We start from the raw sequence: 19,320 nt of genomic DNA, 5'->3' as shown, positions 1-19,320 counted from the left end.
CAACAAACATTTATCAAGTGCCTACTATGCACCAGGCACTGTGGTGTGAGCTAGAGGCACACAGTCCATCAGGACTTAGTCCTTCCCTCCAGGGGCTGATGGCCTAGAAAGCAAGAAGGACAAAAAGAAAATCTTAACATAGTCTGGTCACTACGGTGCTCCAGGCACAGGGATGCTATTGGTCACCTCACCTGGTCTGTGGCGTCAGGGACCCTGGTGGAGAGGGCAGGAGCTGAGCTGTGAAGTTGGAGATAACTATTCAAAGAAAGGAAGGGAAGGGTTGTTCTTGACAGAGGGAACAGCATAGGCAAAGGCACAGAGATGTGAAAAGCATAATCCAGAGAAGCGTCTGCTTCTGGAAAGCAGATTAGTTGTTGCATTTTCCCAGTGACTTCCACTAAGTACAATTAAACACCCTGGACATGGTATGTAAAACAAACACGAAAAGATTCTGCAAGGTGGAGAGAAGAAGGAGACTGGCTTGGGATCTTGGGACCCAAGGAAGGACTGGTGGGGAGTTCCCAGGGTTTTCTCTTTGCCTCAGATTTCCAAGAATTGGAGTTGAAGCTAGAAACCTGGACCCACCAAGAAAATAGACAAAAAGCCCCACAAAAGCCTGCTCTTTCTAGCCAAAGGGCCAGAAAAGGGGGATCCAAGCATCACAGAGACTTTTTGAATAAACCTCTCTATTCCAATCAGAGTTTTCAGGAAAAACTGAAAAAAACTTGGAGAGATTTCACTGAAGAAGATAGAAAGGTGGAAAAATAAACACATGAAAATAGATTCAACCTCATCAGCCATTAGAGAAATGCAAATTTAAATCACAATGAGCTATCACTACATACCTATCATAGTGGCTAAAATTAAAAATAGCGACAACACCCATCGGTCAGAACGACCATCGTTAAAAAGTCTACAAATAATAAATGCTGGAGAGGGTGTAGAGAAAAGGGAGCCCTACTACACTGTTGGTGGGAATGTAAACTGGTACAGCCACTAAGGAGAACAGTATGGAGGTTCCTTAAAAAACTGAAAACAGAGTTACCATATGATCCAGCAATCCCACTCCTGGGCATATATCTAGAAAAGATGAAAACACTAATTTGAAAAGATTATATATATACACAATGGAATACTACTCAGCCATGAAAAGAATGAAATAGTGCCATTTGCAGCAACTAGAGATTACCATACTAAGTGAAGTAAGTCAGACAGAGAAAGACAAATATCATATGATATCACTTATATGGGGAATTAAAAAAATGATATAAATGAAGTTATTTACAAAACAGAAACAGACTCATAGACATAGAAAACAAACTTATGGTTACCAAAGGGGAAAGAGGGGGAGAGGGATAAATTTGGAGTTTGGGATTAATAGATACACACTACAGTATATAAAATAGATAAACAACAAGGACCTACTGTATAGCGCAGGGAACTAAATTCAATATACTGTAATAGCCTATAATGAAAAAGAATCAGAAAAAGAATAAATAAATAAATAAATAAATAAATAAATAGGGACTTTCCTGTGGTCCAGTGGGTAAGACTCCATGCTCCCAATGCAGGGGGCCTGGGTTCGATCCCTGGTTGGGGAACTAGATCCTACATACATGCCACAACTGAAGAGTCCGCATACTGCAACTAAAAGATCCCAGGTGCTGCAACTAAGAGCTGATGCAGGGCTTCCCTGGTGGTGTAGTGGTTGAGAGTCCGCCTGCCGATGCAGGGGACATGGGTTCGTGCCCCGGTCCGGGAAGATCCCACATGCCGCGGAGCGGCTGGGCCCGTGAGCCGTGGCCGCTGAGCCTGCGCGTCTGGAGCCTGTGCTGCGCAACGGGAGAGGCCGCAGTGGTGAGAGGCCCGCGTACTGCAAAAAAAAAAAAAAAAAAAAAGGAAGGGAGAGAAAGACTAGGTTCTTGACAGTACCGTGTGACCCCGTGCAAGGCCCTTCGCCTCTCTGCCTCCTTCTCTGCTGAAAACTAAGGCGTTTGCATGAGGGATCTCTAAGGGCAATGATTCCCCATATACTGTTATCCTCAAAGGGTATCCCAGTGTGCTTAGTCCCAGGATCCTCCCGGGGGACGCAGGACTAACATGCCACCCTCCCCCATTTGCTGCTCTCAGAGGGCTCCTTGGCCAGACTTCTTTGCCTGGGCCAGCATGGCCTTGACTCAGAAGGACCCTGAAGGAGGCATGTTGATGAGGGAGTTTAAGACACCAGCGAGAAGCAACGCCTGTCACTGAGCATAGCCCTGGACCCCCAGCACTTCCTGACCCTTTTGGCTGAGGACCCCTGGACATCCTGCCTCCATGGAGGGGCTCCTTTTCATGGCAGAAGGCTGTGGACTCTGGGGCCCGAATGGGGCTACCTGTCTGATCAAGCAAAGCCAGAAATGAGGCCAGGCAGCGCTGGTGGTGGGCGGCACCTCCCAGGTGCCGTTCACTGAGTGGTGTTGATGTGGTACCCAAGGCCTCCAGAGACGGATTATCCAATCTTCCCTCCTCCTTCTACAGATGGGGACACTGAGACCCAGAGGTGTTGGGGCCGCTGTCCAGATGCATCCAGCCGTGAGGAAAGCTTGGACTTGAACCAGAATCTTCCCATTGCTAACCCAGGACCCTCTGTCCTCTGCCCTGGGTTGCATCTCCCCAGAGGGCTTTGGAAACACCCTGGAGAATGAGCCGTGGGGGTGGTGACATAGAGAACAAAACTGGCTAAGTGGTTGCCCACCCCCCACCCTGAGTCTTGTGACCCTCCAGCCCCTAGCGAGCATCCCAGGTTGTGGAAGCATCACACCAAAGTTCCCTGGAGGGCAGGTTACTCGAAGGTCTGGGTCAGGTGATTCAAGGAAGGAAGATTTCCGTGCCTGTGATGGAACAAACTTTAAGTCTGGGTTTAAACTCATCAGAAGTGTGCTGGGGCGGCATTTCCCACTGCTATATGGAGGGGAATGTGAGCCCATCTACAGAAAACACTTTGCTGCCAGGGGACTTTGTGAGCTGCGCTCCTTGCTGCCCAGGGACTCTGCAGATGAAATCTGATCTTCCCTTTGAGTATAAAATTCCAGTTCATCAACTCAAAGCCTCCCTTTGAAAGACTGAAGAGGCTGGCGCTTTCCCTGGTCTTCAAAAGGTAAGTGGGTGGAGCAAGTCTGATGGGGGAAAATTGGTTCCGGAGGTTAATGTGGTGGGCAGGATGCAAGCCCAGTGCGACTGCAATTTCTTTCAGCATGAATGATGCAGGTGGAGAGGGGGCAGGACAGAAGCTGAGAGACGCTGGGCCTCCGATTAGCCTAAAGAGTCACAAAAGTTTTCTGCATATAGGTCTTTTGTCTCCTTAGGTAGGTTTATTCCTAGGTATTTTATTCTTTTTGATGCAATGGTAAATGGGAGTGTTTCCTTAATTTCTCTTTCAGATTTTTCGTCATTAGTGTATAGGAATGCCAGAGATTTCTGTGCATTAATTTTGTATCCTGCTACTTTACCAAATTCATTGATTAGCGCTAGGAGTTTTCTGGTAGCATCTCTAGGATTCTCTGTGTATAGTATCATGTCATCTACAAACAGTGAGAGTTTTACTTCTTTTCCGATTTGATACAGATTGCCAACAAACACATGAAAGGATGCTCAACATCACTAATCGTTAGAGAAATGCAAATCAAAACCACAATGCGGTGTCACCTCACACCAGTCAGAATGGCCATCATCAAAAAATCTATAAACAGGGCTTCCCTGGTGGTGCAGTGGTTGAGAGTCCGCCTGCCGATGCAGGGGACACGGGTTCGTGCCACGGTTCGGGACGATCCCACATGCCGCGGAGCGGCTGGGCCCGTGAGCCATGGCCGCTGAGCCTGCGCGTCCGGAGCCTGTGCTCCACAACGGGAGAGGCCACAACAGTGAGAGGCCCGCGTACCGCAAAAAAAAAAAAAAAAAAAAAAAAAAAAAAAATCTATAAACAATAAATGCTGGAGAGGGTGTGGAGAAAAGGAAACCCTCGTGCACTGTTGGTGGGAATGTAAATTGATACAACCACTATGGAGAACAGTATGGAGGTTCCTTAAAAAACTAAAAACAGAACTACCATACGACCCAGCAATCCCACTACTGGGCATATACCCTGAGAAAATCATAATTCAGAAAGAGTCATGTACCACAATGCTCATTGCAGCGCTATTTACAATAACCAGGACATGGAAGCAACGTAAGTGTCCATCGACAGATGAATGGATAAAGAAGATGTGGCACATATATACAATGGAATATTACTCAGCCATAAAAAGAAACAAAATTGAGTTATTTGTTTTGGATAGATCTAGAGTCTGTCATACAGAGTGAAGTAAGTCAGAAAGAGAAAGACAAATACAATATACTAAAGCATATATATGGAATCTAAAAAAAAAAATGGTTCTGAAGAACCTAGGAGCAGGACAGGAATAAAGACACAGACACAGAGAATGGACTTGAGGACATGGGGAGGGGGAAGGATACGCTGGGACGAAGTGAGAGAGTAACATTGACACATATATATACTACCAAATGTAAAACAGATAGCTAGTGGGAAGCAGCTGCATAGCACAGGGAGATCAGCTCGGTGCTTTGTGACCACCTAGAGGGGTGGGATAGGGAGGGTGGGAGGGAGACGCAAGAGGGAGGGGATATGGGGATATATGTATATGTATAGCTGATTCACTTTGTTATACAGCAGAAACTAACACAACATTGTAAAGCAATTATACTCCAATAAAGATGTTAAAAAAAATAAGTCACAAAAGTCTTTTGGGGTCTCCTCTTCAGAAGCCCCTGGCAGAGAAGGAAGACTTCGTGTGGAGGTGGGGTTCTTAGCTTTTTGAAACCGTAGAATCTTCTGGCTGTCTGGCAAAACTCATGACCGTTTCTCTGAATAATGAATTGATGACATAAAACACAGATTTTAAAGGTAATTAATTATACTGAAATCCAGCTGTCAAAATAGTAAAACAGTTGTGATACTGTGGCATACATGTGCTTCTTTATTAATACATTAGATATTTTGAGGTATCTGCAGGTCATAGGTACTGTGAATACACCACCGTGTAATTTTTTGTCTGCAGTCTTAATGGAAGGAAATGCTGCATCTTAGTTAGAGGTTCATGAAAATACAGATGCACACGCCCACGGAGGTGGATGTATAATAAGAAAATAGTCTGAGCCAAAGTCTCAGAAAAGGTTAGTGTTTTGAATAAATTGATTGCAGTAAGGTTAAATGGAAAGATAAATAATACACTTGTTTGCTTTATGAGATCTTTTTTTTCTCAGTCTTTTAAAAACGTTTTAACATGATAAAATGTGTTAAATATATAGTTTGTAATAAAGATACCTTTTTATTTATTTATTTTTATTTTAAATTTTTTTTTGCGGTACGCAGGCCTCTCACCGCTGTGGCCTCTCCCGTTGCGGAGCACAGCCTCCAGACGCGCAGGCTCAGTGGCCATGGCTCACGGGCCCAGCCGCTCTGCGGCATGTGGGATCTTCCCGGACCGGGGCACGAACCCGCATCCCCTGCATCGGCAGGCGGACTCTCAACCACTGCGCCACCAGGGAAGCCCCCTTTTAATTTAATTTAATTTTATTTTTCAGCATAGGAGGGAAATTATACTTATTTTTCCCTCTGTTAGGCCACAGCTGAGGTGTAAGTGTACTGTTTGGTTCTCATGGATTGGACCTATTATATCCCAGGTGGGAGAGACACCCCCCCCCCCAATAAGGAAATGATCTCTTGAAGGCTAGATGCTCCTCCCCCCACCCAGAGTCCACGTGGACTGGGTCTGGGGGAAACTCTTTGGAGTATGAAGCTCTACTACTTATTATGGGTGACCATAGATTTCACTTGAGCCTCATTTTTTACAAGCTATAGAGTGGGGATTGTAATCCAAACCCCACGGGGATGTGATGCGGAGTAGAGGCTAGACAAATACGAGTTCCCTTGTGGTCCTGTAGCTGTGCAGTGCCCTCTCCTTTAACTGCAAGACTCCCCCCGACCCCCAGCTTTACCAAGGTATAATTGGCAAATAAAAATGGTATGTATTTAACATGTACAACGTGATGGTTTGATATACGTATACATTGTGAAGTGATTACCACAGTCAAATTAATTGACACGTCTATCACCTCACATAGTTATTTCTTTTTTCCATGTGGTGAGAACACTGAGGGTCTAGTCTCTTAGCAAATTTCAAGACTGCAATAGAGTATTATTAACTATAGTTGCCAAGCTGCACATTACATCCCCAGAACTTATTCATCTTATAACTGAAAGTTTGTACCCTTTGACCAACCTCTCCCCATTTCCCCCAGCCCCCAGCCCCTGGTAATCATGGTTCTACTCTCTGGTTCTATGAGTTCAACTTTTTAATATTTCACACGTAAGTGAGATCATTCAGTATTTATCTTTCTCTGTCTGGCTAATTTCACTTAGCATAATGTCCGCCAGATTCATCCATGTTGTTCCAAATGGCAGGTAATCCTTCTTTTTTATGGCTGAATAATATTCCATTATGTGTATGTACATACCATATCTTCTTTATCCATCCATCTATAGAGGGACATTTATGTTGTTTCCATATCTTGGCTATTATGAATAACACTGCAATGAACATGGAGTGCAGATATCTCTTTGAGATACTGATTTCATTTCATTTGGATATATACCTGGTAGTGGGATTGTTGGATCACATGGTAGTTCTACTTTTTAGTTTTTTGAGGAACCCCCATAATGTTTTCCATAATGGCTGTACCAATTTACATTCCCACCAACAGTGCACAAGAGTTCCCTTTTCTCTACACCCTTGTCAATACGTATCTGTTGTCATTTTGACAATAGCCATCCTAACAGGTGTGAGGTGATATCTCATTCTGCTTTTGACTTGCATTTCCCTGATGATTAGTGATGTTAAGCCCCTTTTCATATACTTGTTGGCCATTTGTATGTTGTCTTTGGAAAAATGTCTTTTGAGGTCCTTTGCCCATTTTAAAAATGGGTTATTTGGGGTTTTTCTTATTGTTTGTTTATTTTTTTGCTATAGAGTTGTGAAAGTTCCTTGTATATTTTGAATGTTAACCATTTATTGGATATATGGTTTGCAAATATTTTCTCACATTCTGCAGGTTGCCTTTTAGTTTTGTTGATGGTTTCCTTTGCTGTGCAGAAGCCTTTTGGTTTGATGTAATCCCATTTGTTTATTTTTGCTTTTGTTGCCTGTGCTTTTGGTGTTATATCCAAAAAAATCAATGCCAAGATCAATGCCAGGGAGCTTTCCCCTATGTTTTCTTCTAGGAGTTTTATGGTTTCAGGTCTTATATTTGTCTTTAATCCATTTTGAGTTGATTTCTGTGAGTGGTGTAAGAGTTCAGTTTTATTCTTTTGTGTTGGATAGCCAATTTTTCAAACACCATTTATTTATCCCTTCGCCATTGTGTATTCTTGGGATCCTTGTCAAGGATTAGATTAGTTGACCACATATGTGTGGTTTTATTTGGGTTTTATCTGGGTACTCTATTCTATTCCATTGGTCTATGTGTTTGTTTTTATGCCAGTACTATACTGTTTTGATTACCATAGCTTTGTAATACAGTTTACAATCTTCTTTCTCAAGATTTCTGTAGCTATTTGGGTCTTTTGTGGTTTTATAAGAATTTGGGGATTGCTTTTTCTATTTCTGTGAAATATGCTGTTAGAATTTTGATAGGGATGACTGCAAGACTCTTAGTTATCCTCACGCTCTGGAGGTGGGTTGTATTTATTGGTGCCACATGACTCAATTGAATAATTCTTTACTGAGAATCTATAAGGACATGTATATGCTCCAGATTGGGAGCTCCGAAAGTGGGGGTGGGGAAGCACAAAGATCATGGAAAATATTTTATTTACATCTCCTGGAAACTTTTACATCTAAGCATACAGTAGCTATGATGTTCTTAGCATCTACTAGGATTAAATGTGCCAAGTGCCTCTCTGTGCCTCAGTTTCCCCTTGATAAAATAGGAATACTACTAGTGTCTACCTCCTAGGGATATTAGGAAGGGTCAATGAGTAATATTAGAAAGTGTTTAGAATGGCACATATTACTGATTCTGTGCTTGCTAAGTAAGTACATAGTCCCTTATCTGGGTAGCATTTTTGCAAAGTTTACAGCTTCCAGTTGTCAGATGAGGAAACTGAGGCTTGAGCCTGAGATTGTTGACATTTGTCAAGGGAGAGGGACTCTACGATCTCAATCTGATCAGTCAGGGGTACTGTCAAAGATCCTCAGAACCAGAAGGATGCATGGGGTTGTCTAGGCCACTGATGCTAGACTGTGCTGTACCTTTCCTCCCTCATCCACAGTGTTCTCCCAGCCCCACTCACCACACTGGCCTCCCTTTGGTTCTTTGAATACATTCAAAGTATTTCCACTGCAGAGCCTTTGGACATGTTGAACTGTATGCTTGGTTCACTGCTCCTAGAGCTTAGCTCTCAGTTCAGGTGTCTTGATCCCACGGAGGCTTTGCCTGGCCACCATAACTTCACTAGCCTCTCTCCCACTACTAGGACATCACCATTTTAATATCTTATTACATTTATTTTTGTTTACTTGGCTCTTACCTGTTTCTCTTCCCTCCCCATCAGAATATAAGCTCACATACAGCAGGGACTTTGCTCATCACTATTTTTCTGCCTTCAGTCAGTGCTTTGAACAATACAGATTCTCAGGTATTTACTAATTGACTGAGTACTACACCCCTAAGGGCTGTTCAGCTTTGGCTCATACGCACATGTCAGGGAGCTCATTCCTTCCTGAGGCCATCTGTTCTGCTGTCTGCGGCTTTGACTGTTAGAAAGCTCCTTCTTTAACTGGATCAATTCTGCCCTTTTGGTATGCACAGACTAAGTCTCTTTCTGTCACCTTTGGAGGTGAGGCCAGTTGGTGATCCGATTTTTGGTTTGTCAGAAGATTCTCTTTTTCCTTTCCTTTTCCTCTTTCACATGGCCTCTCAGGTAAGACCAAAAAAAATGGAGGTTGTCCCCCATTATCTTCCAAAGGTATCCACAGATGGCTGACTGCCCACTGTTGAATGCAAATACTTGTCCTAACTAGGGGTGTGTTATAGAACAGAAAGCCACTCAGTTTAACTTCAGTCCAAGAATGAGAAGGAAACTAGGATAAAAAGATCCATATTTCTAGAGGCTTCTTGTGTTGTTATTAATAGATTTCCTGTGGGGGTGAATAGGTTCAGTGGTCAAAGTCTGAACACACTGGGTTTCACTGAGTTAAACTTTCCTGTAGATCTTAGATTCTTTCCTATAACTCTTGCCAGAATCTTTGAGATGCAGTGGGGCCTGTGATTTCTACGAGGGAGTCACAGTTTATGAATTGCCCAAACCCATTCACCTTGGGAATATTTTCATTCAACACCCATGAACATCTCACGAACCACAGATGTCCAGGGTTTCTGATTTTGGAAATACCTTCCTAGGTGTTTCTTCCGCTTTTCTAGCCAAGATCTCATGATTCTAAAGAGGAACCTTCTAGAGACAGAACACTTTTCTCTTACAAAATCCACAAGGATAGGCCTGCCTTGCCCACATCGGATGAAGGACCAGGCACGCGAATGGGGCCCTAAAACTTTTCCTCTTTTCCCATCACCCTGGGAGGCCATCTTTCCTCCTTCTCCTCTGTTTTCATTCCCCACCCCCAACCAGGTTCTTAGTTTATAACCCCTTTCGAATAACATCTCAGGATTCTTGGGGAGATAAGGATCACCAGGGAATTGTTTGAGAGCTGTAAATGACTTAAATTGGTTAGGATTCTAATTATCACGAAATGGCTTCATTGCCTCCTGCCGATAACAGGGCTATAACCTTCCTCCCCTGGGGAGTACAGGTCCCCACCCCAGGGGTCACACAGCGGTCAGGGCCCTGGCAACTGGGGAAGAAGAGAGAGGCTTTCTTACCCCCCTACCCCGCCACTGGCTCCAGGAACGGCTAGGAGCAGCCTGGGCTGATGACAGCCCGGGTGGTGGTCCCACAGGGACCCTGTCGGCAACTCCCCTCCCTCTGTCACCCCCTCGACTTCCTGGGGACCTTGGCAGGCCCCTGCCACTCTTGCCACTTGGACTGCCCTTCTATCCCGTGTGGAATCCTGGCGCCTAGTCCCATTTATTTATTCTGTTGTCCAGAGTTTACCACGTGGGGCATTGTGGGGAAAAGCGTCTGTATAACTAGTCATAATGCTGGATTTGTTCATTCATCTATCCGTCCTTCGTCAAATATTTATGGGACATTTACCTTATGCCAGACAGTGTACTAGAAAGGAAAACAGACTCTATGAATAAGGGGAGTAGTGTATACACACACACCCTTTATACATTCATAGTATAAAGAATAGTATATAGACATATGCACATATATGTACATATGTATACTGTATATGTTATAAACGTATATAACATATACATTTGTTTAAAGCTTTGACATCGGGCAAGTCTGAGTTGAAATCAGACCTTTGCTGTGTGACATTCAGTTGCATCCCCCTCTGACACTTATGGTGCCTGTGTCATAGGACTGGGGTGAGCATTAAAGCATTTGGCTCATATAGGACCCTCCATACATGGAGGCCACTATTATCACAATAAAGGTACACAGAGTTGTGGGAGTGAAAAGGAGGAATCATTTTAGAAGGTAATTTATAACTTATCTTTGATATCTATCTAGAGAGATATGCATGTAACAGCCACCAGCAGATTCTGAGCAATTACTTCAAAAGAGAGATCAAGGGCAAGGCGGGCAGGGCAGCGTTTGAGTGGGGCCTTGAAGCATGAGTAGAATTCCAGTAGCTGGGGAGAGGGGAGGGCATTCCTAGCCAAGGAAAATGCAGGGCAAAGGGTGTGAGATAGGAATGTACCTGATGTGTTCCAGGACCCTCAGATGATTTAGTGTGGTTGGAATGCGGGGCTCACCAAGGGCTGCAGGAGAAGAGGGAGTCAGAGAGGTGAGGGAGAAGGGACCTTTGGAAAACCTAGTTCCTGTGTTCTTTGCATTGGCCTTAAACTTCTCTTCCTGTAATTCCTGTATTGGTCCTGATGCTGCCGTCTGGGGTGCTTTCACAGAGCGAGTCCTCCCTCTTTCTCCTGACAAGCCCTTCAAACCTTGGATTTCCTGGAATCCCTCACCTGTGTCCCAAACATACCCGGTGCTTTCATGCGACCCTCAGGAGACCTGGCTTTTAGAACCTGTGCTCCTGTGCCTTCCAGGTCATTTTTTTTTTCTGCTCTGCACTCCCTCTTTTAAATGAATGGCTTCTGGATTAAAATTTCTTTATTAGGAAAAATTTCTAGCATATACAAAACTAGAGACGATAGCTTATGAACTCCCACACGCTCATCAATAATTTTCCACAACTATGATCATTTTTGCCAGTCGTTTTCTCTGTTCTCTCCTCCTCTGTTTTGTTTGCTGAAGTAGTTTGAAGCAAATCCCAAACATTACATCTTTTGATGCATAAGATTTTAGTATGCATCACTAACAAAGGAGGGATGTTAAAAACCTGACCATGTTATTTTGACAGTCAACACAACAGAAAATTTCAATATCCTCTATTACTCATGTTCAGAGTTCCTTGATTGTATTCGAGATTTTATGATTAAAAAAATCAAGGTCCAGAAAAGATTCATATATTACCTTTGCTTATTATATCTCCTGTTTCTTTTACTCATTAACAATTCCTCCCCTGTCTCTTCCATGCTACAGATTTGTTGGAGAAACACAATCATTTGTTCTGTTGACTATCCCATATTCTGAATATGACTAATTGCTTCTTCCTGGTATTTAATTTAATTTATTCTTCTATTGTCTATACTTCCTGAAATAGGTAGTTAAGTCTACAGCATAATTGGAGTCAAGTTCTTTTTTTTTTTTTTTCTTTTTTAGGGGAGAACAATTCACAGATGGTGGTGTGTGTTCCCCACTGCCTAATGTTTAGGAGTCACACAAGGAGTGTTGTTCCACTGTTAAATGAGGCGGAAACTGATGGGGGTTTAGATGGTGTCAGTCTGATCTCTCTATAGGTCATCTCTTCTGGACATCTCTTCTGTCTACCCTTCTCTCTTAAAAAGAGGCACCGAGGGGCTTCCCTGGTGGTGCAGTGGTTGAGAATCTGCCTGCTAATGCAGGGGACATGGGTTCGAGCCCTGATCTGGGAGGATCCCACATGCCGCGGAGCAACCAGGCCCGTGAGCCACAACTACTGAGCCTGTGCGTCTGGAGCCTGTGCTCCGCAACAAGAGAGGCCGTGATAGTGAGAGGCCCGCGCACCACGATGAAGAGTGGCCCCTGCTTGCCACAACTAGAGAAAGCCCTCGCACAGAAACGAAGACCCAACACAGCAAAAATAAATAAATTAATTAATAAACTCCTACCCCTAACATCTAAAAAAAAAAAGAGGCACCAAGAAAGGGCTGCATCACTCCAGCTGTTGTTGGATTATAGAAAAGAAGTGTCACCCACACCCCTAATTCTGTCCCTCATACTTCTGTTCATGCAGCCAAAGCCTCCCTTAACTCACTCTGGGGCTGCAGCACACTGCTAACTTCCACTAAGCTCACTTAAAAAAAAAAAAAACTATTTATTTATTCACTGTTGGCTGCGTTGGGTCTTCGTTGCTGCGCACGGGCTTTCTCTAGTTGTGGCGAGCAGAGGCTGCTCTTAGTTGTGGTGTTCAGGCTTCTCATTGTGGTGGCTTCTCTTGTTGCAGAACATGGGCTCTAGGCACATGGGCTTCAGTAGTTGTGGCACGCGGGCTCAGTAGTTGTGGCTCGCAGGTTCTAGAGCGCAGGCTCAGTAGCTGTGGCACACGGGCTTAGTTGCTTCACGGCATGTGGGATCTTCCTGGACCGGGGCTCGAACCTGGGTCCCCTGCATTGGTAGGCAGATTCTTAATCACTGCGCCACCAGGGAAGCCCTAAGCTCGCTTTGAGTAAATCCCCTAAGCCTCTTTTTCATGGGTTACTGATAAGCCATCTCTCTTTCTTCAGGAACTTTCCCATTTGGTTTTTTGGTCTGAAGTAAACCTTATATTTATACAAATAAACCTTATATATCTTCTACATATAGAACATTTATATATGTATTATATTATTCAAAGTGAAGTTTTGTTTTGTCTCAGCCAACTCTTCAAGGTTCGTTTCCATTGTGATTTTGTCCTTATAGGAAGGCTGCTAGGAGAAGGGACTGCTGAGAGCCTTGATTTTAGCTCCGTCACTTTACAGATGAAGAAAATGAAGTATAGAGAAATTCCCTTTCTTGAATTAAGTTGCTCAGGGTCACGCACCATGGGGCAGACAGTTATGCTGGTGACCCCTGCTGAACCACACTTCTGGGTGTTCACTCGATTATGTAGCCTCCGCCCACATGGGGGAGTGGTCATGTGACTCTCCGGCCAATGAGACATTAGCAAGCAATGTTAGCAGAGGCTCCGTGAGCACTTAGGTACTGGTGCTTGTCTTCTTGGAAGGGTCACTCTGGCGATGCCAATGGGGAGGGACCTCCAGTGGCTGAGAGCACAGGGTGATGGGGCTACAGAGACACCCAGGTAGCTGTCCACAACCTGCTGCTCCATGAAGAAGGACAGCAGAGGGTTGAGCTTCTCTGGAGCATCTGAAAGCTTCAAATACCTAATGATATAAGTATAAACTCAAGGCTTCAACCTCGACTTCAAGCAAATGAACCAACAAAGATCAAGACATGCTCTTGAGGGCCTGGAAGTGAGGACTAGAGACCCCAGATGCAGTAGCATGGTTTGAGCATGGCGTGGGACACACAGGGTGCTCAAAACCACAACCAGATCCATTCCTTGGTCACGGTGCTTTGAGGATCTTCACGAGGGCTTTAGTATAAATAGCTGGGCATTGCTATTAGGAAACAGAGCCTGCCCTTGATAGTTTGCTGAGTTGAAGTCTGCAGAGAAAGCTCCACTGAGTTCTCCTTCCAGGTTGCTTGTGGGTTCAGCCATCTGCAGCCCATCCTTTTGTTGTCTTTATGCAATAATGCTGGGATTACAGAATCCATTCAGGTACTGTCTGAACAGGTACCTGGATTGGGTAGGTGACTCCTCTATCTAATTACACCAAGGAAGATTTTGGAATCTAGCTCGATTCATATTTTATGGAGCCTAAGTTTTATGCAATTCAGGGGACCCTTTTCAAAGCAGGAGAATGCAATATTACAAGTATCAAATTCAGTCCAAGATCTTGGAAGGGACCCATACAAAGGAGGAACCTCCAAAATGAAGTTTCATAGCTTTTCAGTAAATCCACCTCTGCTCCCATTTGTGTAACAATTCCTTCAGCCAAAGTGTTCTTTCTCCTACTTCTTTACCTCTCAGACTCCTACTAATACTTGAAGTATAAGTAAAATGTTCCCTTCTCTGGAAGTCTCTGGTTTCCCTAGGCAGATTGAATCACCTCAATACGGTGCTCCCACACTGCTCCATTTAACTCATATCCCCCCAGATCCTAATGTTCTGTCTAACCTAAGTGTCTGTCCTCTCCTGCCAGATCCACTCTTGAGGCCAGGGACTGTGTCTTCTTGTTTTTGTTTCTCTAGGACCCAGAAGAGGACTCTGTAAGTGTTTATGGAATGGATAAGCCCTTGTCGAATCCTGGAGACTACCTATTCCTTTGTAAGACTCAAGGTCAACTACTGGCTTGATAAAGCTGGAACACGCCCAGCATGGACACACACACACACACACACACACACACACACACACTCACAGCTTCCCAAGGTGCTACCAAAGGGCAGGGCTCTGTTGTAAGAAGTGGAAAAGTCCTTTCGTGTGATGCAGCGTGTTCTTTCTGCCCATCCACTGCATTTAACTCCAGGTCAAGGAAGCAGACGATTAGCTGGAGTGACTCAGCCCTGAGGGGGACCAATTTTTTTAGCTGAGACCCCAGAGAAAGATTAGCAACAGCTTCCATTTAGAACCTTTCTTTGCAGAGCCTGAGGCTCATGGCAAACACTTTCATTAACCCTGATCTTTTCGTTAACACTGAACCTTTGTGGGGGTAGGGGAATGGGTCAGTGCTTATTCGAGCCAATTTCTGGCTAGAACCCCGGGGACCAGAGAGAAAGTGAGTCAGTGTCTCCTGGGAGCTCAGGTGACGAGTTGGGCTCAGACCTTGGCTTTCTGAGGAACAAAGACCATCAGAACTGGAAGGGGCCCCAGGAGCCACATCTTGACCAATGTTATTTTAGAGTGGAGGAAGCTGAGCTGTCCAGACGGGGAGCAAATTGGCCACTGCTGCTCATGATGGGGACGGGACCAGAGCTGAGGCTTCCTGAATTCCAAGTCAGAAGTTTGTTTTATACCATGAAAGTCTGAATAAAGAGCACCTAGAGACCCGCTGTGGAAGATGTTAAGCCTAACCAGCGCCCTGGGAGGGGAGAAGGAGGAAGAGGCAGATGACCTGCCACTCATTGTCTCCGTCTTCGGGGGCTTGTTATGTTTTAACAAAATGATTCTCCTCCTTTGTGTACAAGAAAAAGAATTTGTTTATTTGGTTGCTCTTGACTCCCAGCCTGGTTTTTAGAGAAGTCATGGCAAAGGAGATAGGGCCATAATTCTGGATTCAGAAGGCCTGAGTTCAAGACCCAGCTCTGTGCTTTCTGACCTTGTCACCCTGGCAAGTCACTGCCTGTGTGGTAGCCACAGTTGTTTTGAATGATCAGACACCCATTTCCAACCTTCTCCTCCATCGCCAGCCTCCATCAAACAAACATGCTTGGAGAATCTAAATATTTGTTCTCTCAACTTCCCTCGCATCTAGGTGTGGCCTTTTACAAAGTTTTGGCTACACAGTCTTAAGTGGAAGTCTGCTGGGGGGTTTCTGGGAGGGCTTTTCTTTAATCTATTTTTTTAAATTGAAGTATAGTTGATTTACAATGTTGTGTTAATTTCTGCTGTACAGCAAAGTGACTCAGGTATACACATATATACATTCTTTTTAATATTCTTTTCCATTATGGTTTATCCCAGGATATTGAATATAGTTCCTTGTGCTATACAGTAGGACCTTGTTGTTTATCCATTCTATATATACTAGTTTGCATCTACTAACTCCAAACTCCCACTCCATCCCTCCCCCACCTCCCCTCCCCCTTGGCAACCACAAGTTTGTTCTCTATGTCTGTGAGTCTTTTTGTTTTTCCTGGTAGAAGAGACAGACATCACTGACACTGCTTTCTTTGCTTCTTCCTAATTGAGTGCAGATGTGATGGCTGGAGCTGAAGCAGTCACTGTGTGTCCATGGGAGAAAGGTCAAGTGAATCGTACACATGCTGGCCATACCTCCAGGTTTCTTGTTAGATGAGAAACCCAAATTCACATTGGTATAAGTTACTGTTGGTTTCTTGTAGCTGAAAGCATTCTTATGTGGTATAAAATAGATAAAATTTTAGGTTATCTCTAGTGAATGACTATTATTTGTCAACCCAGAATCCATTTCCCTTTCTTCTGGTAGCAGCATCCCAGTTTTCCCAGGGGATCCCCTGTTCCTCTACTGTCAATCCACATGGTTGGGGGTAGAGCTGACTTCACCTCTGGCTGTACCCTAGGGTCCGTCAGAACGGTTCACACCCTCCCCTCAACCTTCGGGACAGACAGATTGAGGGATGCTTTGTGCCTTGGGTGTGGCTAGCGGCACCCAATGCCAGGACCTTTGTGATAATCCTGGGAAAGGGAGACTCTTCCCCTCAGACCTGAGAGGCTGGCTGACGCAGAGGAAAGCAGAGCGGAGAGATGGGAATGAGGTGGAGACATAACTGAATTTTAGATGCAGCCCCACTCACACTCTTCAGTTACTTGAGCTGACTCTTCCATTTCAGGAGTCCAGACTTAGTGACGAGGTGGGGCCACTTAGCTTTAAACAATAGTTGTCACCAGAGCAGGGGCTCAAATCCTTGTCGAAAGGGAATCCATGTTTTGCCGAATTCTGCAGATGATCTGCTTACGAGCCAGAACGCAGTCCCCGGGCTCCTCCTCCTTATTTACCCTGTTAACATCTTGCTCAGAAATTTACTAGAGGATTTCTGTCAAGCCATCGCCGCTGTTCCTATGCGGATCTGCCCTCTTATTAGACCACCATGCAGCAAATCAGCTTCTTGGTCTGATGGCCATAAAAGGTCTTTTCCACCTGACCATCTTCTGCATTTATTTCCCTGAGATTACATTAAAATTCCATCCTACAGCCAAGAGCTCTTGGCCCGGCACCTTCTGTTCTCAGATTCCGAGCCTGCCTGCTCCGTGTTCTTTTATTCTGTGAATGAACTTGATCTCCGTTGGATTTTGTCCCAGAGCTCCTGGTCCACTTCTCCTTGTGCCCTGAGTCTGCCCTCCCCGCCTCCAGAGGACGCTTTCCAGACCTCCATCCCCTCCTATGATTCTCTGCACTGGCTCATTGGGTGATCCCCCTGTCCCCACATGGGACCCCTCCAGCACCAGAAGAGGCAGAAAAGCATTTTCTTTGATAGCAAGAGGGCATGTTGTAAAGCACAAGAGAAGTGAGAAAAAGCAACCATTGTCCTGTTATTTGTTAACATTTAATTTCTAAAAGTATATACTTAGGGCAAAAAATTCAAACACTGCCAGGCATCAGGGAAAACAAATATTCCTCTCTCCATTATGTGAGACCATCAGCCCACTCTCTGGAAGTAATTGCTGTCAGGGTTTTTTTTGTATTTGTCTAGGAACTTTCTAGATATATAGATGTGAGTACGCACACACACATAACAAATATTGAGTGTCTACTACGTGCCAGGCCCTGTTTGGGGAATACAGCAGTGTACAAATCAGATAATATCCTTGACCTCATGGAACTTTCATTCTACTGTTGGGAGATAGACAATAAATAAAGAAATGCATACTATGTCAGGTATTGATAAGCACTGTAAAAATTAAAAAATGGGGTAAGGGGTAGGGAATGACAAGGTGTGTATGTGCGTGCTCTCTTAGGTAGGATGGCCTGAGGGGGGCTGTCTGAGTACTATTTGATTGAGGGAGTGAGCCAGGCAAATAGCTAGAAAAGGATGTTTCAGGCAGTGACAGGAAGTGCAAAAGCCCTGGGGTAGGATTGTATTCAGCACTGTGGAGCAGTAGCTGGTAGGAGGCCAGCAACGCCGGAGCAGGGAGCCCTGGGGAAGATGATGGGAGCCACGGAAACTTCCGTGTTGGCCACGGGAAGGACTTTTTGACTTTATTCCACGTGAGGCAGGGAAGAACTTGAGGGTTTGAGTCATGATCTGACTCACATTCTCCCAGCATCCCTCTGGCTGCGGAGTGAAGAATAGAGCCCAGATGGGGCAAGGTGAGCACAAGGAAACAGTGAGGAGATGCTCGTGGCTGGCATCAAGGAGGTGGAGTTGGATGCTGGGTTTGCTGCTTGATTAGAAAAGATAGTCATCAGACAAATATCATATGATATCACTTATATGTGGAATCTAAAAAAATGATACCAATGAACTTATTTACAAAACAAAAATAGACTCACAGACACAGAAAACAAAGTTACGGTTACCAAAGGGGAAAGGGAGGGGGAGGGATAAATTGGGAGTTTGGGATTAACATATACACACTACTATATATAAAATAGATAAACAACGAGGACCCACTGTTTAGCACAGGGAACTATATTCATAATAACCTATAATGGAAAAGAATTGGAAAAAGAAAATATATTTATAACTGAATCACTTTACTATATACCTGAAACTAACACAACTTTGTAAATCAACTATACTTCAATTAAAAATATATATTTATAAAGAAAAGATAGTCATCAAAATTGCTGTAAAGATCTGAGCCTGAGCAACTGGAAGAAAGGCGTTGCCATGTGCTGAGGAGAAAGGCTGAGGAAGAAGCACGTTTGGGGTGGGGAGTGAATAGAGTTTGTTTTCAGACGTGTTAAATTTGAGAGTGATGTCAGGTGGCCGCAGCCTGCAGCAGCCTGAAGCAGGGTTTCGGTTCCCAGCCAGGGACTGAGGTCGGGTCGCAGCGGTGAGAGCGCCAAATGCTAGCCACTCGACCAGTGGCCAGTGACAAGGCCCTGGCCCTTCGGCTTTGCAGAAAAGAATTCCCACAAAGATGGAAAGTAGTGAAACAAGTAAAGTGTTTATTAGAAGAAAACAGAGTACAGTACGTGGGGATAGACACACGGGGGGGCTCAGAGAGGGAGAGAGTCGCGCTCTCGTGGTAGTTTAAATCACTTATTTGGGGCATTTCTTCTAGGTTTTCTTTGGCCAATCCT

The 19,320-nt window shown here is 44.5% G+C and overlaps 1 long non-coding RNA gene across 1 annotated transcript in view; it reads left to right on the top strand.

Annotated features, from left to right (window-relative positions):
* The window catches only part of LOC117199005 (uncharacterized), a 132,369-nt gene extending 117,621 nt beyond the window's left edge, over positions 1–14,748 (top strand). The window contains exons 4-5 of the long non-coding RNA XR_004480182.2: positions 2,521–3,139; positions 14,624–14,748. This is a non-coding gene — a long non-coding RNA (uncharacterized LOC117199005). The remainder of the gene's footprint in view (positions 1–2,520; positions 3,140–14,623) is intronic.
* Positions 14,749–19,320: the final 4,572 nt, after the last annotated feature.

The sequence above is a fragment of the Orcinus orca genome, chromosome 11, assembly GCF_937001465.1.
Source record: "Orcinus orca chromosome 11, mOrcOrc1.1, whole genome shotgun sequence".
Classification (NCBI taxonomy): Eukaryota; Metazoa; Chordata; class Mammalia; order Artiodactyla; family Delphinidae; genus Orcinus; species Orcinus orca.
Note: the sequence above shows the minus strand (reverse complement) of the source record. Positions and strands in the feature narration are given on the sequence as shown.